The sequence below is a fragment of the Pleurodeles waltl genome, chromosome 7 (assembly GCF_031143425.1).
Source record: "Pleurodeles waltl isolate 20211129_DDA chromosome 7, aPleWal1.hap1.20221129, whole genome shotgun sequence".
Classification (NCBI taxonomy): Eukaryota; Metazoa; Chordata; class Amphibia; order Caudata; family Salamandridae; genus Pleurodeles; species Pleurodeles waltl.
This window is the reverse complement of record NC_090446.1, coordinates 353299700-353326225: the sequence shown is the minus strand read 5'-3', so window position 1 is coordinate 353326225 and position 26526 is coordinate 353299700. Positions and strand designations below refer to the sequence as shown.

Below are 26526 nucleotides of genomic sequence, written 5' to 3'. Positions count from 1 at the left end.
GCATTTTTGGATGTTGTCTATTTTGTGCACCTTGCTAGGTTCCTTGCTTGGGTTTAGGCAAATCTATATTCTTCTGATGCGCTATATTTGGAGCTAAACTTGTCGATTTGTGCTTTCATGTAGTCCAGGCTGCATTTTACCAATCCAGATACTTTACCTAGAACGTGAAATACTTGTGTGTTTGTACATTAGCAGTGGTCATACTTCGCTAATGGAGGTGATAGTCTCTGCCTGCCTAGAGGCTGTTTTCATGATTGATTAGTGAGTGATACAGTTAACATGGAATGCTGGTCACCTAAAATGTGAGCCCAACCTCCCAGCTCCCAAATATTTTCCTCCGTTAAAATCAGAAATTCAAAAACAATACAAATATTTTATTGGCATAAAGCTTCAACAGAGTTAAAACGGTTTTCATCTTTTCTATCATTAAGATAGCAATCAATTAATATGGAATTGTTTAGATCTCCTACTTTACAGGTAAAGTGGGAGGTGCTCGGGGTACTACATTACACCCCCAACACTCATTAACCTACACTTCAAACATCTGAGTGCTATGGCTAACAAAAACATGACCAAGATTCATCAATATGTAGACAATACCCAGCTTTACTTGAAAATCGCAAACTCATCAGACAACGTTTCTTAAGCCCTTCCTGATAACAATCACCATCGGCTGCAAACTTGACATGACCACAAGTCAACTGGTACTGGAGGGGCTCAATCTCTCTCCTTCTGCACCTGCTCCCTCCTTACCCTCCCAGTCCAACATCCACTAACTATAGACGCACTCGTCCACTGTCGCCCCCCCCCCCAGCACCCCACAAAAATAAAATTCACGGCAACGGACCAAACTGCTATCACCCGTGCGGGAGGGTTTCTTCTATTATGGCATGTGTGGATAGATGGATTAACTGGCACCCCGGGGTTGCAATCTTTGGCAAACTCCTTCATATATGTTCACTTGTGCTAGCAGCTGTGCTTGGTCTTGCAAACAGTTACAGCAGTTGCATTATTGACAAAACTACTCCTTAATGTTCATATCAAAGTGGAGTAACAACCGCTAGGCTCATTCTCATGTTCCTGAAGGACTGTTACCACCCTCACAGCACCCCTTGCTGTGATTACTGTACTACTTTGCTGGAACTCCAATAAAGATTTTTTAAACCAAATAAAAAATGAAAACACAAATCAATGCTGTAACTGTCTCATGCTTCCACACCCTGAAAATGCTACAGAAGAATTTCAAACTGCTCCCAATCAACACCGCAAAAAATCGTCATCCACATCCTCGTCACCAGCACACTGTACTATGGGAAAACTCTCTATGCCAGGATCAACAAACAACTTCACCCGGAGGCTGCAAATCATTAAGAACTCAGTGGCCAGAATCACTCTCATCTCAAGGAGCTACACTGGCTACCCATTCACATACAAATTCTAACTGCTCATCCACACTTTCAAAGCACTACACAACTGGCCCAGCATACATCAACAATCACATCTGCTTTCACAAACTCTCCAGAGGTCTCCGCTCAGAGCGAGAGAGAGAGGGGGGGGTGGGGAAGGGGCGAGGGCACCACTGGACGAGGAAGAAGGAGAGGCACCGCAGGATGGTGAACGGACATCTCTGAGTGAAGGCACAGGAGTGCAAATGGAGGCGAATCTGCCCAACAGGGAAGGACCCCTCCGGGCAAAAGATGAAAGAGAAGAAAAGGACCAGGGAAAGGAGAGCTCCCGTCCAACAAGAGTGAGCAGGAAGCCTGACAGGCTGATTGAAGAACTATTAGTGAGGACTGACTTGAAGAACAACTGCTGAAACTGTCTCTCTCGTTCTATCACTGCTGCATCTCGACGCATTAGTGGCCCGAAGAGAGCATAGAACATGTCCAGCAAAAGTGACTGTGGGGAATGGGCATATTCCGTCAACTAAAGGGGGGAATACAGAATGACCAGCGTACACCCTTACAGGTCTCCTGCCTGATCTTTTTGGGAGTGGTGCACCACGATGACATCAAATGAAAGCAGCAATGACAATATCAATAAGTGAAGACCTCAAATGACAGTGATGTATTTGATGTCATCTGATGCCTGAAGCCCAGAGTAAAGAAATAGCGAACACAGTAAAGGCTTTCTCCTAACAGTAACTCTCATTTCTTAACTTTTTGGAAACCAAGTGTGTGGCTTGTTACCTAAACTAGCTTTTCATACAACTTCCTTACTTTATCAAAAAACGTCCACACTTTACAGGTTGTCTACCATTCACCAAAAATACCAAATAATTTGATCAGACATTGAGAATGGATACACTGCATTTGAGGTTCTGTAAAACTGCACAACAGGTATGTGTGTTGAACTCGTAGAAATAATTTTGAATGTGCTACACCCTTATTATGCTACATACAGTTTGCATAGGTAAGATGTAGAGAAGACCACTCTTCGTGTAGTTCATTTGGTTACTTTGTTTTGAATTTATTGCAGAAGTGTGGCCAGTTTCTCCAGCAAATCTGCAAAAATGTTGTTGAATCGAGGTGAACTATGACCACGACCACTTTTCTCTCAGATGTGCCAACACAGAAACAAACATATGCAAATAGTTAAAATCAAAATAGAAAATGTTTTTCATGTAGAAAAGTTTTCATTTTATTTCTTCATTTCATACTTAAAATAAAACCCAGTGCCGGACACCGGATTGTGTTGTTTCAGTTACTGATATGCGAAGTGCAGACCGTGAACAATCAACTAACTACTTTCTAGAAAATCTGAAATTTTCCTCTCGCCTACCATTATCTTTCTTCAAATTTTGACATCATGAGCAGCATCATATACATACTTCAAATATGTGCATCTTTATCTCATGTTTAAATCTATGTGGTATATTTAGACTTGTTCCTTTGTCAGTGCAAAGTGTGTGTCACTACCTGCAAATGTTTGATACGAAACCGTATCCGCTGCATTGACATGCCGGCTTTTCTGGCCTCTACTGCAATTCACGTGCATATCTGTTACCTCCTGCACAGAGATTTCCCAGAACACGACGTCTGCGCTCGTGCTCATCCTGCTCAGGCTTTGTCCCAAGGCACATCACTGTCAACTTCCTGAAATATCATGTTGATTCTGCCTAAACCCAAAATACATCACACATCAATAATTTCTCAAAGGTAAGAGGGGAGACAATTTACAACAAAAAAGGCTAGACTTTATAATGGACGTCTAATTGACGTTTAATGTGCTCCCCGCATGTCATGTCCAATCAGGTAAGCGATCAGTAAGTAGCTGCATTAATGCTTAATTTGCAGTAATAATAGTATAGTTATAACTGAAGTGGCCCAAAGTTGTTCTTAGTAGTCCCATTGCTGGTTCTGCCAAATATCGATAGTGCATAGCATAGATTCTCCCTTATACCTCTTCCTTCCACCATCCTCCACTTCTTGCCTCCTTATATTACTCCTGCATATTGTTTTCATCCATGCTTTCTTCCTTTGTCACTGTTTTTCTTTCTCATTCTCCATCTAGCTCCATTTCCTGTCTTTCTCCATGTTGCTCTAAATCAAACTGATGATGAAAAATAAGTTCTGCATCCCAAAAACGAGTGCCCTTGGACACCACAAGCAAACATTAAGCTGCACGCTTATGGTATAAGCAACATGCCATTTAGATAGGTCAGCAGAGCTACAACAATGGTATAATAATGTGCAAATCCTTACATTGGCTCAGCTATTCCACAACAGATTATGGCCCTCATTACGACTTTGGTGGTCCTGGCGGTATGCTTGGCCCCCTATTATGACATTTCCGGAAAAGTCACCTCAACATTGCTGCCGAATCGTAATCGAGCCGGCGGAAAGGTTGATGTTCAGCAGGTGAAGCAGCACCCATCGCGCATTTCACTGCCTGTAATTCGGGCAGTGAAATGCACAATGGGGTTGTGCTTGGGGGCCCCTGCACTTCCCATGCCAAGTGCATGGGAAGTGCAGGGGCCCCCAGAGTCCCCCTTACCACCAGCCATTCCATGGCAGTGTTTACCACCATGGAAAGGCTGGCGGTTGGGGACTCATAATCACCAGGGCAGCGATGCCCTGGGGATTATGACTGCCCGGCGGATGCCTGGTGGTATAGTGGAGGGGCCGGCGGTATGGCTGTGGCTAATGCACCACAATCATAATACACTGGCGGAACACCGCCAGCCTGTTGGCGGTGTTACAGCCAGTGTTCCGCCAGGGTCGTAATGGGGCCCTATATCCCCAAGAGACACTGGTAAGGATGTGTGTGAAATGACACATTCCAAGATGGCGGTAAAACAGTCAACCTTTTAACACTTGGAAGATTTCCAAAAGCAAAATGAGATCTATTTAGGTCCAGAAAGTAAGCATGCTAACATTTCTGGTTTCGACTAGTGATCTGGTGCAAGAGGTGTTGGGGCCACTCTACAATCACCTGGCAGTAAATATGGAAAGAAGCTCCAGGTTTCCTTTTGATGCTACAATTTGAATCTCTCCTCTTTGTTTCACTTTTCTACACAAATCCCTTATCTACCCAGGGTTAAATCCTTTTCCAGGAAGCCTTCTTAAATACATGAAATGGAAAGCACTGTTTTATCCATGGATCCTTCTGTATAAGTCAATATATTAGTACAATGCATATCGGCTGGGAAAGTAATCGTGATGACGTTGTTGATTTTGGTCTTGTTCATCATATTTTCCATTCTCTCCCCTTCACTATACTGATACCTAACCGGGTAGCAATCACACAACAGTTTGATAATAAGGGATGTTTGCTGACACAGATGGCAATCACAACTCTTTTTTTCAAGTGTGACACAGTGCACACATGCTGTAGCTTGCACGCCATTTTGTTTACGAGAAGGGCCTTGGTGCCCACTGACTGCTTGTCATATGTTGGCTTCATTGTCACTCATTTGCTGCAGCCTAATTGGCCAGCACGTGTTGATGTCACTTTCTCTTCTTTCGTTTCTGCCTTCTGCTGAGCATGGACCAAGAACTAATTGCTTCATTTTGATTATCGTCCTTCTTCTGCTTGCACTGTGATTGAGGAACTATTTTTCTCTGCCGTGCTTGTTCCCCTATCTTGCGCCTGTGTTGTTTCTAAATTGCTGTCCAGGTTGCTTGCTCCTTCCCGCCCTCCCATTGTCTGTATTGTTTGTACTAGCCACCCTCCTACTGTCAAAGTTGCTTGTTCTCATCACCCTCCTGTTGATAGTGTTGCTAGTTCCTATCCACCCTTCCATTGTCCCTGCTACTTTTTCCTTCCCCTTGTTTGTGTGCCATGCTGTTGTGCAACACGGCTAAAAGACATAGTCAAAGCCAATAGCTTGCTCCTAAGCTAGATCTACTGGCTTTGCCATTGCTTGTTTTACATGGACTCAAATCATTCGAAAAATTCAGGCTGAATTTAAGATAGTAACATCAGAAAAAAAAAAAAAAATTGGATAGTAAATTATACAGTTATCGCCAGGAGCAAAACCAAACATTTAGTCTTCCTCAACCTGAATTTACAGCAACAGAAGTGAACGTGAAAGAAAGTAGCAAAAAGAACCTTTAATACGAGACTGCTGTGGTTTCAGTAGTTCCCCACAGAAGAAAATCCCGAAATGACCCAAAATTTGGTCTGAATGCACAATGACCTCTGAAAATCATTCCAATCTCTTTGTCTTTGACACTTCCAATTCTATTGAAGGATGTTCAGGCCTCAAAAAATCATTAAAATGTTACTAGACCTGCAGGTTGAGTAACTTAAATAATTTACTCGACCTAACTGTAATGTACTTGACCCGTAAACATGTCTCAAATTGTGTGATCCCACGCAAATAGTTTACAGAGTGGCCTTTTTCTTCATTCTCACATGATTGCACCTTCAAATATGTGAACTCAGCATTCCTGTAGTATAAAAAAAACACCTATTTTGTTTGATCAAGTAGACTAAAGTTTGCTGCATGCATCACAAGAATCTAGCCCACACACCCATGAGGTCTAGCCCACATAACCTGGAATTCTTTAGTTTACTAACAACATTGCCATCAGGGTAGGAGTGTCTCTCAGATTGTTTAAACACTCAATTTTAATAAATATATTACTAAACCATGCCATGGTAATATACTACACACAGTAACTTTCAAAGAAAGTCCAAAAACCTCTCCACTAACTTGCAGCTTTACTGATAAAACTTTACAGTGTATTAACAGTCTGTGAAAATTGGGTTTCAGAAAACATATCCTTTGGACATCAACACAAAGTATTCTGATTTGTTTTCATCCTATTAAAATATTTTTTTAATGACACAAATATAAAAAAGGACTTTCACAACTACTGAAATATATTTTGAAATGTCTGCACAGTTGACTTAGTCATTCATTTGTTGTGTGTTAGGAAAAACATGACACCCTATATCCTTTTATTTTAAATTCTAAGCAGCAGGTCCCACAGTTCACCTTCCAAAGTCCTGGAACTCTGCTTTCAGAAGGAAAATTATTTGTAAGAAAGACTTTTGACCTCTGTCTGTGAACACAGAGTAAATGTGACAAAAGTACAAGATTTAAAGTAATATTTCATTGCCCCTCCACTTTTCAACTGAACAGAACACCTGTTCAGTGTCAACTCGCCAGAAGGGGCACATAAGTATTAAAAATAGCTCGACCAGATCAAATAAGTCTCCAATGCGAGTTGAGCCCTGATTGTTCTGGCACGGGTGACCATGTTTACGAAAGGCAGCTGCTGTTTTGGTCACAACAATATATTCCTTAAACAATTCAAAGTGGCTTCTTAAAGACTGAAACTCAAGCATGTCTCTCATGCAGAAATGCTGGATTTGCAAGTTTAAAGCAGCATGGTGATTACACTTACTGTTGGCCCTGCACTGCAAATCTCAAGTGGGGTGGGGGTGAACATAAAAAAAATATAAGAAACTTACCTCTCACCATGGTGCTGCCATCTCCCGACGCCTCGCTCCTCCTTCCTCAATGTGGTATTCCAGCATTCACTGGGACACCAGCACAGGCTCCCCAGCTATCCTGGTGCTGCTTTCATGCTAAACCTAGCATGAAATCAGCATCAAGATTGGTGTGAGTGGCTTGGACTGCCGCTCAGACACAACACTGGGGCCTGTGCAGTTCTCCAGCCTGACAGTGTACACTGCTGAGTTGGAGAAACTTAAGTGTGCATGTGTGTTTGGCCTGCCTGCGATAGCCAGCCAAACACACATACGCACTTAGGTGCACTCTCTCCTCCTCACCCCGTCCACCTCTTGTGGCCCGGGCCCACCCCTACCTGCACTTCTAGCTGAGCCAGCAGATGAAAAATAAAACAATAGAAAGCTATTATTTTGCTTTAAATCTACTGGCTCTTACCCAGGTGGGGGCGATGCCACACCACGATGGCGGGGGAGCCGGCCTGCTGCACTGTCAACCACATAACTTGTGTCCGCACAGGGACTGCCATATGCCACCCAGTGGAACTAGGAGAGAAGCATTTAACAGCAAAACGTGATCCACAGCAGCAGGGGCGGCTGATCCAAAATGTCGGAGGACCGTCGCCCCACTGGCTAAGAGCCAGCAACAGAAAAATAAAATAACACTTGAATATTGTTTTATTTTTCTGCTGTTGGCTCATCCAGCAGGTGCAGGGAGGGGAGGGGCTGGGCCTCAGGAGGTGGGGGGTGGAGGAGGACTTCCTCACCAATCTGAAAGCTGCTGACATGCTATATTTAGCATGTACGCAGCACCAGGATTGCTGGGGAGCCTCTTCTGGTGTCCAGCAAATGCACGGACAGGAAAGGAGGACGAATGAGGCTGAAGTGGACGGCAGCGGCGACAAAGTTTTAATTTTTTTTTGTTTTTTTTAAATGTATTCCTCCTCTCCCCTGTCCCCCCCGGTCCCTCCCCTTATGATCTGGGGCAGCCGCCGCAGCACAGCAGGTAAAAGAAGGCAACCCAGAAAGCAAGATAAAGTGGGAACAATTCTCCACTGAAGCAAGAGTTTTGATACAGTTTTATGAGTGCACTTGTGTATAAGCACACAAACACCAGCACCAGGCGACTGCTGTGTGCACCTTGTGACTTGGAGTTTCAATGCCAGGAAGAGACTTTACCAAGCACAGACCTGACCCTAAGGAGTCACCCTTGGTTGACCTTTGGTGCCCAGGCTTAGAGTAGCACAATTTACAATTTTGTGGTAATTCTTGGCACATAGAGGGCACTCTTGGCATAATGCTGACATAATTCTAGGTTCATAGTTATGATATTGATCATCCCAGGTATGATGCGCACCCTTTAGAATGGCATCCCTGTGCATGGCATAGTGGTGAAATAGGTCATGACATGCTTGATTAAACATGTTATCATAATTGCTGTCCTATTGGTGTAATCCATTTGGTGTCTTGACATGTAATGTCTTCAGAACCTACAAAGTCTCTGTCACCTGTGAGGTTGCACCAGGGCCCGCTTTAGTGCTGGTGGCTCCCAGTGCGATAATTGATTTTTGATTAAAGATCCCTCCCTCCCCCAAAATGACCTCCTAGGCGGATTCCCTCATTACCACCGGGCAAAAGTGGCCCTCATCTCTCCACAGAACTTCCCTCACGCACATTTTGTTTGTTTAAAGCACTGGTAAAGGCTGGCTTTACAAACCAGAACATAAATCTACCCAAACAAACCCTTTTTAGCAACACTGGGAATTGACAGTGAAAGATAGGGAAAAATATAAACATAATGGCCTAACCTAATTTATGCAGTTTGCATACAGCTCTTTGATGACAGTTTGTAACTGTCACTCTTCTGTATTAGGGTTGTACATTATTAACTGTGGTAACAAAAAAATCTCTGTGGGAAAAAACAGTCAACCACTCAGCTATCCACATAAAATACAGATCTGTGTTCTGCACTGTAAGCATTCTTTGCAGCACGAATTTTAACCCTCTGTACCACTTTATGGCGAGTCAAAACTGCCACTAGACAAAACTCCGATCTCTCTTGAGAAGGAACATTAATAACAAGAGTTATTTTTTACATTTTTATTGCTGTCTGAAAGGTGGGCACAAGGAATATTGCAGCAAGTGTTTTTAAAACGTAAGTAAGTGCTAAATACAGCATCACTACTGAGTTCAATGCCTCCTCCCCAGGTCAGCGCCCACTACTGGCACACCAGTCGCACTGCCCTAGAGCCGGTCTTCGGTGGCACAGCTGTATAATCCTGTACAATTAGTTTAGCTGTGCTACATAAAGCCTGAGGATGCATGATTTGTCTATTTTTTTATTTTTCACCTTGTCCCCTGCCAGTATATTCGCATTCATAACACACCACGGAAGTTATAATCTACTTGGAAGGGGTAGAATGAAAAAAAAAAAAAAAAAAGAACTGAAATGTCTACGTTAATAACGAGGCTAAGAACTGAGAAAAGTCAACTATTTTGATGAGGTTAAACCATTATAATTCCTCTACTGGGGGGTCAAGTTTGTTTGGCAGGCCGTGAAAATACTGGACTTTTTCATGCATTCACAGTTTTTTTTCTTAGCAAAATTGTGCAAACAATATAGTGTATATCAGACTATGTACATATTGAGATAGTAGGCACTATACAAATACAATTAACCTCATTTTGTTTTTTCCTGGTTTCCGCATTAAAGATTTCAAGCTGGTTTTCCCCAAAAAATTTGAAGAGGAAATATAGCCTAGTACAATGCAGTACAAATCTGTGAGGTAGTGTTGGTAAACTGCCTTCGACACTTAATACAGATACTTTAAATGTAACACCTGTAGCATTTTAACATTTGGTTTTCTGGTTTTGAGAACCCTCTGGGGTTTTCTGGCTGTGAGAACTGCAATATACCTGGAAGGCACAAGGATTTTTCATCAATCTCGACAGATATTTTTGCTTAGAAAACAAACTGTGAGAAAGTTAAATTCGTGTATATTATTTGTTACTTGAGGTTAATATCTCTACTGAACCGACTTGGTAAGGACTAGCTGATATGTACAGGGATTCAGGTTTTGCAACACCTATCAAACGTACATGCATATGTAATATTTATGACAGCTCCTACAACTGATACAATTCCATGCAAATCAGCTGATGTAGTGGTTGTGACATGTCATGACCACTGTTTTCATCTGACCTCCAATGTTCACAGGTGGGGAGGGAGGCCACCTTTACATTATCTACTACAGGTACCTAATTCTCCCCAACAAGAACCTTGAAGGAAATACTGTGTCCTACCTGATTACTCCTGCCACAGCTTTTATTAAAGGTGTACAAGATATCCAACTGGGCAATGCTTACAGCATCTTCAGTAATGAGGGAACTTATCTACAGCGATGTACAGACTTAAACTAACCCATATGTTGACCGGGGGGCTGGATACTGGAGACATACTTTCTTGCTCATGCTAATATTGGTTACAGGAAGTGCCCACCTCTGATGTTGAGCTGTTCCCAACTCTTGAAGCTGAACATGATACAAGGAAGACTTGCTTGCTCGGCCTAAGTGCTTGCATAATACTATTAACTATTTGTAAATCGTTTAGCTTTTTCTCGTGCAATCAGACAAGAAAGCTGCTTGCATTTTTTTTTCAAGAATGAATTACATGACCCTGTCCAAAACCTACGAGCATTAATGTATTAGTGTCTAGTTGTTGCTCAAGGAGCTTGCTTCTTTTAACCTTATTGGGGGAAATTCTGGGCGGTTGACTAATTCACAGTGTTAATTTATTAATAAACCCTTTCAGACTTCAATTGGCCTGTACGGAGATATTCCTTAACACCTTCCCATGTGACAGGGTGACCAATACATCCGGCATTATCTGGGTTTGCACGGAGAGCCCCAGTTTTTCACTATCTGTCCTAGATTTCTGCACTTTTAGTTCAAGTCAAAGTTTTCAAAGAGGGTGAACCGAAAACAGAGGGGGCGCTTTGTTATGTGCTCCAAGTCAGGAGCTAGGTAGTAGCTCTTTTCATAAAGCCATTTAATTAACACACAGTAATGGATCTAAACGTTGTGTTTAATTTATTCACTCAGTACCTTGTTCTAGGTATTTCTAGGTTGATAAGCACTGTCATTTAAGTCATTCTGTGCTTCTTAGCTGATGTAAAATTGTAATCCTTCTACTATTTGCGTAAAATGTCCCCGTTTTGGTGTTCAAAATCTGCCCCCCCTCCCCTGGGACATATTACTGGAACAATAACTGCGGTGATATGGCTGCTGCCACAACACAATGGGTGTATCGGGATGGTTACAGGCACAATGACTGTATGGCTGAGGAGAACAGTCATGAGGTGTGATTCCTGGCAAAATAACTTGCGATTCTGAAAACAGCAGGTGCGTGTGCAAGGCACATGGACACCGCAGGCATCATTTTCTTCTCCGTTTCAAAATGACTATCTCTAGTCCAAATAAAATGTCCCCCCCCCCCTCAAACATACTACAGTGACTGATACGATATATATCAGGTTTTAAATAGCTTTCTCAATTTAAAAAAAAATAAACCTGGAAAAACGCTAGATGCGACATGAGGTTCTTTCTTTACCGAGCTCAAAGTGGAAACAAAAAGAAATTATGATTGAATATGAAAACACGCAGACGGTAAAACAAAAAGGCAAGTGGCAAAAATGATCTGTGGTTATGTGAGTGTATTTACGCTTTAAGCCCATTTGTTTTAACGAATCCTGATAGAAACGAGGGCACCACAAAAGAGACGGAGTATACCTGTAGAAAAAAAAATCTGTATCACTAAGAAACTAAATTTTGACACACCAACAGGGAAAATTATCAGAGTTCACTTAGATAAAATTATATCACAATGCAAACAGAGCCCTTAAATAAGGAGTCTCTAGGGAGACCAGCAAATGCAAGAACACGTCTATCTTTTGAAAGATAAGCGCTACCTGATGCTCCAAGGGAAGGCAGTAGCGTTAAGCTTTCAAATGTAGTCCCTCCCAGCAATCAAGTCATAATACAGGTTTGTGCAATCTACATAACACACAGGCAGGAATGTTTAAAAAGAATCAGGTAAAAAGGCACTGAAATAATAAAGGTACTAAAAATGCTTGTAACCTCTAGGTTTCCTTACTTGGTATAAAGAGTACAGGGCAAGCCTAGCCCTCACAGGATCCAGGGTGCGGCATCCTGCAGAAGAGAGCTGGCTGAAATTTCGTGTGGATGCATGCTGTTTACTAGTCCCCTGGTGCACTGTCCACAAAGATTTATAGTGCCTCCACCTGGAGACATCCTATACTAAGTGTCCCCGGGGCACAAGGTGCAACTGTGTTCACCTTTAGTGTCCTGGAGGCACTTGATATTACAGAAGTAACCACAGAGGCTCGTGCGACCCCTTCTGTAACACATATTCCACAACCATGATCACAGGGGGCATTCCCTCAATTGCATGGGGGTGTGGCTCCATGCAAATAAGGAAACCTGCTTTTGTAGCCTACCAAATGATGGTGTAGTCAGAGCACACATCTCCGCCTTCTTCCCTCCCTGAAGACACCCCTTGAAGGTGGGCGCAATAGTTCTATGGGCTCGCCACGTATCCACATGCGGGCAGATGCAGTCACACACTGCATCCATTCAGAAAAGCATCTCTGCTCCACCATCAAAAGTGAGGCCACCAGCAGTGAACTGCAGATTAGGTGGTTCCAAAAAGCTGGTCTGCCTTCACATATGAGCAGCTCAAAGAGAAAGCACAAACGAACAGCGCATTCAACTGTAAGAGTGTGAACCTGGTGCATCCAGCTAAAGAAGCAGTGAAAGGTAGGCCAGTGCTCCTCCGTAATCATGGCCGGGATGCTTCAGCAGTCCACACTTTTTATAAATGCAGCTTCTCTCCCAAATGGATCGACACAATGACTCAGTGTGTTAAACTCCATATTTTGATGGGCAAAATAATTTTATATTGCACTCCCGCTAGGGACAAAGTACAAAGGAGATCCCTTTTGCAAAGTGGGTAAGTCCCACCCAGAAGCTACAAACAACGTCCGTCATCACACCACATGAAAATATTTAAAGGGGTTGCAACAGAGAAGATGCAGCCATCTCACGAATTCATTTTAAACGATTGTCGATCGAAAAACAATTTGAAAGCGAGGTTAAAGGCACTCCAAAGGAAAGCAGCATTTTTTCTCCTGCTGCCCCTTCCAAGCATCACTCTTCCGTATAATTAAGAGAACTCACATTAAGCGTCCCAATGCAACACAGAGGGTGTACTCTGGGTTACTGGAATTATGCGATTCTGCGGCTTTAGTGTTTTTTTTGCATAGTTATGGATATACTGCACTTGCTGCATAATCCATCATCTCCTGTATAAATCTTATTATATTATATATATTTAGTGTAGCTCTAATGGATGAAAATCACTACAAAAACGCAACATGTACTGCTTCAGAGTCAAGACATTTGCATCAGATAAGTGGTAGCCTTTCAGCTGTTTCCCATTATTAGTCCAGTTTAACACCAAAATATAAAGTGAAACTTTTGTCCAGACGTGTGTTAAAATCTCAAACTAGTCTAAATTGCCACGGAACATGCCGCGTTAAAAAGCACAAACTGCCTTTTTTGCAGCCTACTTTATGTAGCTCCAAACGTGCAGTCGTGGTTACACCAAGCCGCAACGGATCATTCAAAACGCGTTTTACCAGTGTAGTCCACAGTCCTCCAGTTGTGAAAGCTACCAACCAGCTAAACCAAATGTCCAATCATGAGGAGAGCACATCCACTTCTCCTGGATCACCTGTTGATCCTACATTTACTCTGTGTTGAGGAATCCCACTTTGCACAGTATTGAGAGCGCTACCTGAAAAAACTTTGTCCGGTACTTAAGGCTTGTTTCAGTTTTTTTCTTGATTGAACATCCATTCCAAATAGACCCACCCAACGTGTTTTGTCCCTCTTCAGAACTTCATCAGGGCCTGTGTCAGGGGGTCTGTGACTGGTGGATCCAGAAGCAGGTCTGGTTCGAAAGCTGTTCGTGTTGCCGCCTCGCTCCTCCAACAGGTGATCCAGGAAAAGTGGATGTGCTTGCCTCATGATTGGAAATGCAGCCTACTTTAATCAACCCCGCTTTCATCAGGGCGAGTGACTAAACCAAGATAGCATTATGTATCCTACCCTCCGTATCACAAAAGAGTTCCCTTGTGATTCAAGGTTGAGCCAAACCCAGATACAGCCAGTATGGGGGAGGACTCCATGATGAAACATGTCACTGGAAATCCCAGTCGGTGAGAGTCCTTTTTATAAAAAGGAAAAACCCTTAGGATAACGGTGAATGAGAGGCAATCACACTGATCTTAGTGAGTTCTGTCTTATATTGTATATTGAAAATAAAAACATCCCACAGGCTTTTCTCAGCCAGCATACCAGTGTGACATGCATACCAGGCGTTTCAGAAAATGCCTGACACACTCATGTAAATTAAGGGCAGAAACATTTAAGCAACAACAAGCAAATATTCTGTGCTGTAGTGCAAGATCTAAACAATGTTCTTGTCTCCCAACCGCACCTAGCGCCTAGGGCTTCTTACTTTGTGAGCTTCTATTTGCTGTTGACATCGAGAAACCCCAGTGCAAGCCAACATTTATAAGGAGATATCTGAATACCAGGACACAGCACATTTAAAAATCTTTGATGACTTTTAGTTTTTCAGAGGACAGCGACCTTAATGCCCTACTCCTCACCCACCTTCGCTGTCTGTCTAATTGGACCATACATTTCATCCAGGCCACAGAATGGTTTTGTATGTCCTAATCAAACTGTGACTTAGTCAATACTGATCCTACACTCTAGTCTTTCAAACGTTTGCCAGGGTTCACCTACTATCCTACTTAAAGTCTAAATAACCCTGTCAAAACACAACACAAACATGAAATACTTAAGGATTAATAAACCCCATCAAGCTATAAATTAAAACACAAGGGCAACCGCAAAACTCAATCTGATGATGGCCCTCAAAAATCTAGATCTGGATGCAAGAGCATGCCCTGTATCAAAAGCTCCCCACACAAACAAGCCCCAAAATTCACCACTTACCTATTTATTACCAATATTAAAGATTGTCACCTAGTAGCTCAGCACAAAACCTGGCAGCAAGGGGTTGATTATCAGTGACAAACTCTCCTTTGAAAAACAAATAGACATTTCGAGGATTGTATAATTTCTACCAGAAAACTCACAGACCCCAAATGCACACACAAAGCGAGCAGCTAGTGTCTCCACTAATAGTTGTCTAAATAATTGTGACTTACTATATTTAATCCACTCTATCAACCATTTTAAAAAGGACAGAATAAATAGTTTCATAATCTGCTCTAAGAAGAGGGTCTAACAATCTGGGCTGTCATGTAGTAATGGATCCTGCTGCACCCTGTGCTTTTTCCAAGACTGTTAGGTACATAGTTTGACAACACGCTAGGTTTTACTTGAAAGTGGTTTTGAAAATCGTTTTATTGTAATTTATGTTACGAACTGTTATTTTGTATTTTTCTTTTGAACCGTGTGCTTGGATTCCCAGGCACTGCTGTGCATTATAAATAAGCTTCAACTGGTAAAGTTTACCAGTGCACCCCAGGTCTAGCCTTGGCCAAGTTAGTGTATTATTTTTTCCATTTCGTTTTTACTTGAAAGGTATGCCACAAAAATAACAAGCATTTGCAATGCAATGGGTCTTGTGTTTGCTCGAGTTAGAGATATTAGTATTGTAAACTCCTAACCGGACTTTTCTTGCCACATAAATTGAAAATGAAAAGTAAAAACAGTTTCACATAACTAACCGGACTTTGGTCATATAAACTGAAAAGTAAAAGTTTCACATATCCGAGCAGACGGCTGCCATCAGCGCAAAGCAGACACACAAAGGGAAATAAACTTTCGCTCGTAGTGAAACCTATCGGCAAAAGTGCAATTATCCATGTAACCGGCAAAAGTTAAATTACCTATGTAACAGGACTGATGTCATGTAAGGCGCTCGACTACTGCCCAGCGAGATTGTGCTGTGAAATAAAGAGAAAAAGTAGTCCAGAAACCACCCTTTATGTGGCGGCCAAATGCTTGCAATAAAAATTTGAATAAAAAATATAAAAAAAACATCAAATAAATTTTAATAGAATGGCATAGGAGCTTTGTAGCGGGTCGGATTATTTAGAACAGGTAAAGAAACCCCTCTTAAGGTTAATGCACAGCACAGGAAAAAGGCATTCTTATTAATGTAAATAAAACTCTTGGCTTACAATTTTTGTAACCTGAAGACCTAATTTAAACACAGAAGGAGGACTAAAACAATTACAAACAAGCATTAAAGATGTCCAGACACAGACAGCAACACACTCCTGGAAATTAACCCATAAGAGACCTATCTGACGCTTATGGCAATGGGACGTAGACGGATATCTCTACTTTATTGTTTAATGGTGTTCAATACCTGGCATACACTTCATCAGCTCTAAGATACATGGTCACAGGACCTAGGCCCTTTAGACGATGATGACTGGACTGAGGTGAAGATGGCTTCCCGAGTGCTTGCAGTATCTATGCGCCTCAGACTGGTCCAATCATGATTTTATGTTAGGACATGGAGGCTAACATTATGCAAAACGCCTCTATTGCCCACTCCCAGCATCAACAATTGAAATAATTCAGAACTTTACGAACATTCTAGTAAGGTATAAAGTCCAGCAATGTGCAGTCATCTTCCTTCTTTGTTGCTACTGCTCACAAGATAAGCACTCTCCATTTTACTCTCTTGTGCAAGCCTTGCTGTACTTGATTACTCCCCCTCCTCTCCTCTTCTTCCCCCACTCCCTCCTTCCGATGAGGGAGACATATATTTGTCTTTTACCCATCCCAAGCGATTACCTGTAAATTAGTATTTCTCTTCCTTTCTGCTTATATTAATATTGCTGATATTCGCTGCCTTTTTCAAAATCGTGGCCCAACCGCAGCGCTCTGACTGGGCCGCCAAGGCATGCTGATTCTTAGGTGGCCATTGTGCACCCCTCCGACTCCAGCAGAGACACTCAATTTGTGCTGAGGTTCACAGGCAACACGCACCACTTCGGGAGCACACCCCAGTGGTCTTGCACTTTTGGGATCATCCAAGTAGTGGTCGCTGCAGTCTCTGGCTTTCCGCTGTCCTCTCCAATACAGCGTGACCACGTTTGCTCTGCTTAAAAGCACATACAATAAAAAAAGGGAAATTCTAAAACACGGAAGGTGTATGCGTCGACCGCCATTTTGGAAAATTGGGAAAGTTACTATTTAAACAATGAGGTGGCAATATCGTAGTAACACTATAGCAGTATTATGGAAGCTGTAGTTTGTTTACTAATCCCAACTGTTTTTTCACATAACCAACTCCTCCCTGTACAGTTTGTTAGTCGTTGTTTCTCCTGTGCTTAGCCCCTATCTGCTTTCCTGGTTATTTTGAACTTACAACATGTCTGAGGGACAGATAGAGGACACAATGGAGGAAAGATTAGAGGGTATAATGAATAAAGTTAAAGGGATCACTTGATGACACTATCAATAAAGAACTGGAGTTCTTACTAGTAAAGGTAATATTCTAACAAGCACTGAGCAGCCTGAGGGCTTCGGATGGGTCGCGAAAACCCAAAGGAAAAGAGCTCCTATTAACACCCTGGCTAAGATAGCAAAAAAGTAAAAGAATACAGGGCAGGATCCCTCATGCACAACTGGCAGTGACAGGACCAGTGCCTTTGGCACTACAGATGAGCAGGAAAAGGCCCAGATATTCCCAGCTGCAGTGAAAGTGATGAGCCTTTTGAGCCGGAGATTGATCTCTCTCTCTCTTTCACTCCTCTAATTTTGATTACAAGGATATTGAAGTCAACAGGAAGAGAACATCAGAAGAGGCATCCGAAGCCTCGGGGTCCAAGATGGGTATTGTCAACCCCCTGGGAGACAATAGGTGTGGTTGATCCCCTGATCATTAAGCACCCCCCTATCTTGAATAGGCTCCATCTCAGCATATTGCTGATTATATTGCCTTCTGGCTCAGAAGAGAGATCGCCAAGGAAGTTAGATCTCATTTGAGATCAAAGCGCCCCCGCCCTTTCGTCCCTGACAAGGATGCAACGACCCCAGAATTGGATGCCAAGGTGGTGGCATTTATTAGCAAAAGCAGCAAGGATCCTATGAAAGGACTTGACAAAGGCTTGAAATCATGCACAGATCAGCTGCTGGACCTAACTAGCCCTCTGACTAAAATGTCAGAGATGGCCGAGGCATCCGATCTCAACAAGATATTAGTTGATTCCAGAGGGCAGTCTGCCTCTTGGGAAATGGGAAACACTGCTCTCTCCAATGAGAGAAGGAAGAGCATCATCCTCAGGATCGATCCCAAGATAATCGAACTGGAAAGCAAGGAAGAGGCCCCTTCCTTGCAGGGACTTCTCTTTGGAGATGACTTAATCAAAGACATGGCCAAGTACGTAGGAGTTTTAGCTCCATTCAAAAGTCACAGAAGGACATTAAAAGGGTTTTCCATGAAAAGGTTTTTGGTAGGGCCGGGAGAACGAGCAGGCAGTCCCACGGTCAAGGTCAAGCTTCATCCAGACCCTTCTTAGGGGTGGCAAGGGCAGCAGGTTTACCCGGATGAGCTTTGGATCCCACCAGGTCTTCTACCCCCAAAGACAAAGGACCCGCAGCAGGCTCTCCCGAGAAGACTGGAAGCAGACAGGTTTTGCCGCAGGTAAGTGTTTTGAGAGACCCTTCAAATACCCCTACAAAGGTAAGAGGCAGGTTGGCTCAATTCTGTGGGAACTGTAAGTTAGGATCCCTGGGTCTTGGGTACTGTCAGCAGGATAAAAAAAACTGGAGTATATTGTTCTCCAAGTCCAGGTGAAGACACCTTGAGAGAGGTACGTTTTTCAGAGGAAGATCCAGGTTGGTGATGGAGAAGGTAGAGGATTTACTGGCCAAAGGGGCTATTCTGGAGGCCTCAATCCCCGGGACAGGTTTCATCAGCAATATTTTCCTGGTTGAAAAGAAAGACAGAGGTGTGAGACCAGTAATAAATGTGAAAGAGCTAAACGAGTGGGTTGTCTATCACAACTTCAAAATGGAGGGACATCCTGAGAAAAGGGGACTGGTTAACCAGGTTAGATCTCAAAGACGCATATTTAACAATTCCAATTTGGCCTCCTCATCAGAAATTCATTCAGTTCATCTGGAAGGGCAAACTTTGGGAATTTTGCCTTCTACCATTCAGACTTTCCTCAGCACTTTGGTGCGTTACCAAGGTTTTTCACCCTGTAGCAGCCCGACACCGGGCAAGAGGGGTAAGACTAATTATCTACCTGGATGATATTCTATTAATGGGTCAGTCCAGGGAGGTGGTTTCCAGTAACACAGTAATGACCACACAACTACCACAGACTCAGGGCTTTGTAATAAACCAAAATAAATCTTGCCTGATCCCGTCTCAGGAGATGCAGTTTCTAGGCTTTGTAGTAGACACCATTCAGGCAGAACTCAAGTTTCTCAGGGAGAAGCTAAGGAAACTACGTAGGGAGTGAAGGAAGGTGTTAGCAGGAAAGGAAATTCCACGTAAGTTTTTGGCAAGGATTGTGGTACTGTTATCCTCCACAATTTAGGTAATATTTCAGGGCCCCTTGTACTATCAGGCCCTCCAAAGACTCAAAATGAAATGTTTACAGACCAATCTTGCATACTCCAAAATGCTGTCTTTAGATCAGGAATCGAGGGAAGAGCTGTTGTGGTGGATCAAGAATGAAGAAGCATAAAACAGAAAGGTCATTTTCAGGGAGGAACCGGAAATAATAATAGAGTCAGATGGCAGTTTAGAAAGATGGGGAGCAAGATGTGGGAACTCATCCACGGGGGGACGTTGGACAGATGAAGAGAGGAAGTTGCATATCAACTGCTTCGAATTGCTTGCAGGTTCATTTGCAAATATTTGCTTTACCAAAAGTATGATGAGATGTTGTGTGATGCTGCGTATGGACAATGTTTCAACCGTGAGGTATGTCAGCAGGGTGAGTGGCCCTCTGTTAGAAATGGAGTCTCTTGTTGGCAGAGATTTTCACCCTGTCCAAGTAGGGACCCTCCTCTAGTCAGGGTAAGGAAGTTAAGATTAAGCCCTCCTCACTCCCTTGGTAGCTTGGCACGAGCATACAGGTTTATCTCGGAGCAATGTGTAAAGAATTTGTAAACACACAGACACACGCACACCCCACAAACGTACTCCACACCAGTTTAAAATAGCTCATATTTATTTGAGTAAAACAAGACCAAAACAACAAAACTCCAATATACACAAGTAAAAATCTGAATTTTCAAACAATAAATCCTAGTATAGTGCTTGGAAACACAATAGCTCCAACTGGGGTTATCACGGCATCCTGACAAAGTAGCTTCCAACAGACCGGCGCCACTCGTGAGGGAGTGCGGGCAGGTCACAGAGTTGCAAGAACCCTAGGAAGAGTACCATGGAAAACAAAGATGTTGCACAGAGTCGGGAAGGTGAGGCGTCGCTGGAGCCGGTGCGGCGTTGGTTCCTTACTGCCCAGTGGTGTGAAATCTATGTAGCCCAACACCCAGGACATATTGTTTGGGGTCAAGGATAACACGTTTTCAAGTTTATTTTGTCCTTAGGACAAGTAGGCCCAATCCCCTGCAGCACAAACCCTTTGGCTGCCAATTTACATGGAAGGTAAATGTCTGCAGTTAAGATAATATTTGTGGCCATATGTTAATGCTGTTCGAATTTGCAGTTATGGTCCATTAATGCAAAGCTTTTATTATTAGGGTGAGCGCTCCAAATAAACGTAAGCAAGGTCACATTGCACTTCTGACAGAGGCTCCAGTAAAAAAAAAAAAAAAAAAGTGTACCTATGTATTTGAAAAGTTTAACAATACTAGATATGTATAATGCTCATAGAATGCTCTATGATTAGGTGCAAATATCTACAGAAGCTCGTAAGCAAGATTAATGATTCTTTGCTTTCAAAATAAAATGTTCAGATAAAAAACGCAGGTAGGAAAAAAATGTTTTGCTAATTTACAGTGAAATTGTAGGTACTATTTCTTTGAAGCATAATTTTGTAAAATGTGTTGATGCATGCCAGCATTTCCAAAAATATTGATAATGGAAAATCAGTGTAACCATTTTTAACAAGATTATGGGAAATATGAAAATAAACAAGAACTGGCAAGCCAACAGATCCAACATTGTTTGTCAGTCTTTTGGTTTTGTCAATGCGTGTCTTGTTTTGACATGACTTTTGTAACACTTTATTGTTGTGGGAGTTGCCAGGCCTTCACCATTGTAACAAGCATTGGCAAAAAGCAAAAAAAAGTTTTTGGTCTCACAAACTACACATTGCCACAGTAGTTCCTGGCACTGAACAAAACTACTTTGTGTGCCTATATGCTCTTCGTGGAAGAGCAGAATGCTGTCACTCACAATAGAGCCAGCCAATAGATGGATAGAGAGAGAAATAAAATCTTAATAAAAATAAAATGTCTTGGTTAACACCAGATCTAATTGAGGGCCCAATTCTTACAGAAAGTCACAAAAGTCCACCTATGGTATATGTCTTTGCATTAGTGGCTTTCATGAATTCACAAGAACTTACAGAAGTAGACCAAGAAATTGTACTCCTAGAAAATTTGTATTTTAGAGAGAGCAAATATGCATAAGAAGATCTACTCATGCAGAAATCTATTGAGCGTTTACTAGTTCAGTTTCCCTCCAATCACTTTGTTACAGACTCTGGAAGAACTTCTACTTCTGCCCTTGTAAGGGGTACATTTTCAACCTTTCTCAGTATGGAAAAAGATGAGAAGAGCTGTTGAAAATCCTTAAAACATGCAAGTCAGTAGGTTTGCACAGACTCAAAGGCATTCCAGCCCTGGAGCTATTGCTTACCGCTTACTCCAACCCCTTATAAGGATATGCAGAAAGGTGGCAAAATAGGGAAATTGCTGCAGTAGGGCTTAAAATTGCTAGTATACAAACTCTACTCCAGTATTAGCCCTGGCACAGTCTGAGAGGTTATTATCAGAGCTCTTATATAATGAAATTGCTGCCATAATTTGTGACCTCCCTACATGGCACCAAAGGAAAGTCGATTTTGTTACAGGACAAATAGTTAAGAAGCAACCTGTCCCATGAACAAGTAAATATTTTATTAAAGTCCACACCCTAGCTGCCACTGAGGAGGTGAGGTATTGGTTCCTTACTGCTAGGCAGGGAAGGTGAGGTGTTGGTTATTTACGGTTGCAGGGGAGGTGATGTGGCATCAGTGGTGAGGCATCGGTTCCTTACAACCCGGCGGAGTCGATAAATCCAGCAGGTTAAGATGCAAGGTGTCAAATTTGCGGTGTCATGATCACACCACGGGGAAACAGGTGCTGCAGCAGAGTCAGGGACACAGGACTTGAGCTGTGGCAGGGCTCCAGAGCGACTTCAGAACCAGTGCCTCGAGTCAATATGCTTAGTTTCTTCTTAGTTGCACCAGAGCTCACTTCAAAGGGCCCAGGACCTGGATTTGGCACCACTTGGCAAATCAGGACTCTCTGCAAGAGAACACAGGCACTGGCAGGTGAAGTATTTGATGGCCTTGAGACTTGTTAACAGGAGGTAAGAACAGTTCAGGCACTTGGAGAACCCTGGAAAGCAGGACGTAGAAAACAAAGCCTAGTCCTTTCACTCCCAGGACACAAGCAGCAAGCAGCAGGCCAGCACAATGAAGAAACAGGCAGAGTAGCAGCCCCTTGTACAGCTTCCAGCTCTTCTTCCTGGCAGAATATCCTCAGTCCAGAAGTGTTCTAACTATCTGGTGTCAGAGGTCCAATACGGATACCCATTTCTGTCTTTGAAGTAGGCAAACTTCAAAGAGAAGTCTTTGTAGTACACAAGGCCTTGCCTTTCCCTGCCATGGCCCCAGACATACTCCAGGGTGTTGGAGACTGATTTGCGTGAGGACAGGCACAGCTGTATTCAGTCAGGTACAGGTGCCAGCTCCTACACCACTCTAGCTCAGGAAGACCCATCAGTCTGGCGATGCACCATCAGGATATGCAGGACACACCTCAGCTCTCCCTGTGTGACTATCTAGAGTGAATGCACAAAGAGTCCATCTGTCATCCTGACCCAGACTTGTATTCACCAAAGAGGCACAGAATGGTTAAGCAAGAAAATGTCCACTTTCTAAAAGTGGCATTTTCAAACCTAGAATTCAAAACCCAACTTCACCAAAAGATGTATTTTAAGTTGTGAGTTCAGAGACTTAATATCTCTAACTGCTCCCAATGTGGAATTACACTTAAGTGATAGTTCAAGGAAATCCCCATGTTACCCTACGGGGAAGGCAGCCCTTGTAATAGTAAAATACTGCTAAATTTGTTTTTTACTATCAGGACATGTAAAGCGCGCCAGTTCATCGCATATCCGAAGGGTGGCTTACAGGTAATAAAAGAGAAGATTTAGTCTGGCAAGTGGGTGCACTTGCCAGTTCGGCTTGGCAGTTTAAAACTGCACACACAGACACTGCAGTGGCTGGTATGATGCATGTTTAAAGGGATACTCATGTGGGTGACAAAATCAGTGCTGCAGGTTCACTAGTAGCATTAGATTTACAGGCCCTGGGTGCACACAGTACATTGTACTAGGGGCTTACTAGTAAATCAAATATGCCAATCAAGGATAAATCAGTCACCAATACAATTTAGACATGGATCACTTGCACTTTAGCACTGGTCAGCAGTGGTAAATTGTCCAGAATCCTAAGGCCAGCAAAACCGAAATTCAGCACTAGATCAAAAACAGGAGGTAAGAAGCAAAAAGACAGGGGAACCACGCCAAGAGCTAACAGGTCTAAAGAGCCTCATTCAAAGGATCTTGCAGATTTAGCTAAACATTTTTGGGGGTAAGCAATGGTGTGGTGGACTTGTTTTCTAGGAACTTCAAGGATTCCAGTAACTGGATTTCTTGATGGATGGCATATCTGTTGGTCAGAATTTACTGAAAAAAATCATGTGGACTATGCAGGATTTGGACTTGTGTATAGCAAAGTACACTTCCTTATAGGACGCTAGGGATGTCTTACATGTCCTGACGGGATGGGATGAGAACTCTAGCCTGTCAATAAAATGTATCTCTTACAAACTAACAGTTTTACTCTGCCAGGTGTCATTTAGACGGACTTCAGAGCATAACAGCTTTAGATGCCATTAGCATGGCCTACCAGCCTGAGGAAATCTGCTTTTATATTAAAAGAAGAAAACTCTGTCAACCTCGGTTTTCTACCTTTATTTGAAGTCCAACAAAAGGTTTTGCATGGTGAAAGGCTAGAAAGAGTACGAGAGGAAAACTGCAAGTTTGAGACAGAATGTGGCACAGTTGTTGATTTCGCACAGGTGGCCTCATACAGCTGTTTTCCCCCCCACTTTAGCGAGATGGGTGAAAGAGGCTGAGTGAGGCTGGTTGGACATCACTAGTTTTGGAGCTTACTCCCGTAAGGGTCCATCGGCATCTAAAGCTTTTGTCTCAGGAGGTGGGTTGCAGGATACCACCAAAGCTGTGGATTGGTCTAACAAATGTATATTCAAAAGTTGCTATTTTAGACCTGTCAATTGATAATGTGTTAACAGCACTTTAAACATGTATAATGTTAGCCTCAGTTTTCTGACATAAACCCACCACAGGCCAAGTTATGAGCAAAAATGTTTTGAAATGGAAATGCCCAGCAAAGCATTATGGGGTGTGTTTCCAGAGTGTAGTGAATATAGCAGTATCAGTTCTCCCTCTGTGCTGGGGCAGCCACTTTGAGGATTTCTGTGTTAAATGCTTCAGTTTGTAAATCTTTCAACTGCTAAACTTGTTAAGTTGCAGTCATGTAAAGCGATCCCCTGATTGAGGTTGCACTGTATGAAACTTCACGTAGTTATGTAAAGTTCTCCTACGATGGAGTTCGCGCTATATGAAACTTCATGTCCTCATGTAAAGCTCTCCTCCGATCAAGTATGTATTATATGAACCTTTAAAAAAAATAAAAAAATAAAAACCCCTCCAGCTTGAAGCACTTGTGCGCAGACACCACAAAAAAAATAGCGGCATGCCCAAAACAAGGAAGAGGAAGAAACAACATACGGCCACGCAGTGCGAAAGCAGCGAAACAGAAGGAAAAAGTAGTGCACCACGCTAAGGTATATGGCCAATCATGCAATAATCAATGTAACCGGGTCAGTCTCCAAGGCGGTAACAAAGCCGCCTCAAGGCGGGATAAATGTAAAGCATTTACCTACAAAATCAAGAGAATTTTGAAAGGCAGGCCAAGGAACGAATGAAAGTGATGGGCATGAGATGGGCGTGTTGCAAGCCCACAGATGTAGATTACAACATGTCGAGAGACATCGCTTGCGCGCTGCCTAGTCTCAACCTGAAAAATTTTTATGAAAAAGCATCTGGTTTAACAAGGTTTTAGACCAGCAAGTGTGCACTTCTTTGTAGGCAGATGTTCAAAACATATCAGTCATTTTGCTGCACTTACAGTGCAAAAGAGACGATGGCTGACGTAGGCTGACCCACTGCCCCGTGCTACATGCTATGATATGCATAAGCAAAATGTGAGTGTTGGCAATAGAAACTGAGCCAGTGCCCTCTACGCATGAAAATATCCATGTATGTTTTATTTATGATTAAGTTTTGTGACACAAGGCAGGAGAAATCGTTAAAGGTGTTTCTATATCAGATCCCCCCCCAAAAAAAAGACACAAAACGGGGATTTCCCATTCACAGTTAGTAATCAGTAGTTTGGACATTAGTCACATTGTGACAGTCACCACTGGAAAGTTGTACTTATGACAACAAAAATGGCTCAATGAGCAATGGAATATTTCTTTTTCAAAGAAAAAAGCATAATTAAAAGGAGACCAATCTAATGGTGGACACCAGATTGACACTAGGTTTTAAAGAAATACTGCTGCGTGCCACTAAATTGTTTAAACCCAGCGATAAGGTACTAAATCCCAGAAGTGAGTTAAAACTCTGTGCACACAGGTCCCTCGTTGGAATGGATCGTGTCGAGCAGCAACCTGAAATTAGAATTGTATATATGCATATCTTCAGCGAATACAGTAGCGTAGCAGGGACCTGGACCAGGTGCAAGCAAGGAAAAGAGCCTCTTAAAACGGCCGTCGGGTAGTAAAATCCAACGTTGTCAGGACGCACCAATGGTGGCTAAACCCCTGTGCGAATGTGGAGAAAGTAAGGCATGGCTCTGGGTCTCTTGGGACAATGTTAGAAACCTGAGAATAAAACAGGCAGGTTTTGGGGATTTACAGGATTATAATTCATACAACTCCCTCTTTAATGTCTTTGGTGATGTAATATATGGCATCCTCTGTGCACGCATTTGACATAAAGAAGTATGCATTAATGGGTGGAATTTCGTTGTGGAACTACCCTAACAAGGACTGACAACGCCAATAGATCTCGCCTTTAGGTTTGGTTAGTGTTTTTTTGCTGATGCTGTTTAGCGTCGTATC

At 42.7% G+C, this 26526-nt stretch overlaps 1 protein-coding gene across 2 annotated transcripts in view; it reads right to left on the bottom strand.

Moving 5' to 3' along the window:
* Nucleotides 1–26526, bottom strand: part of PLCG1 (phospholipase C gamma 1) — a 775517-nt gene that overhangs the window by 727774 nt on the left and 21217 nt on the right. The gene's annotated exons all lie outside the window — the stretch shown is intronic.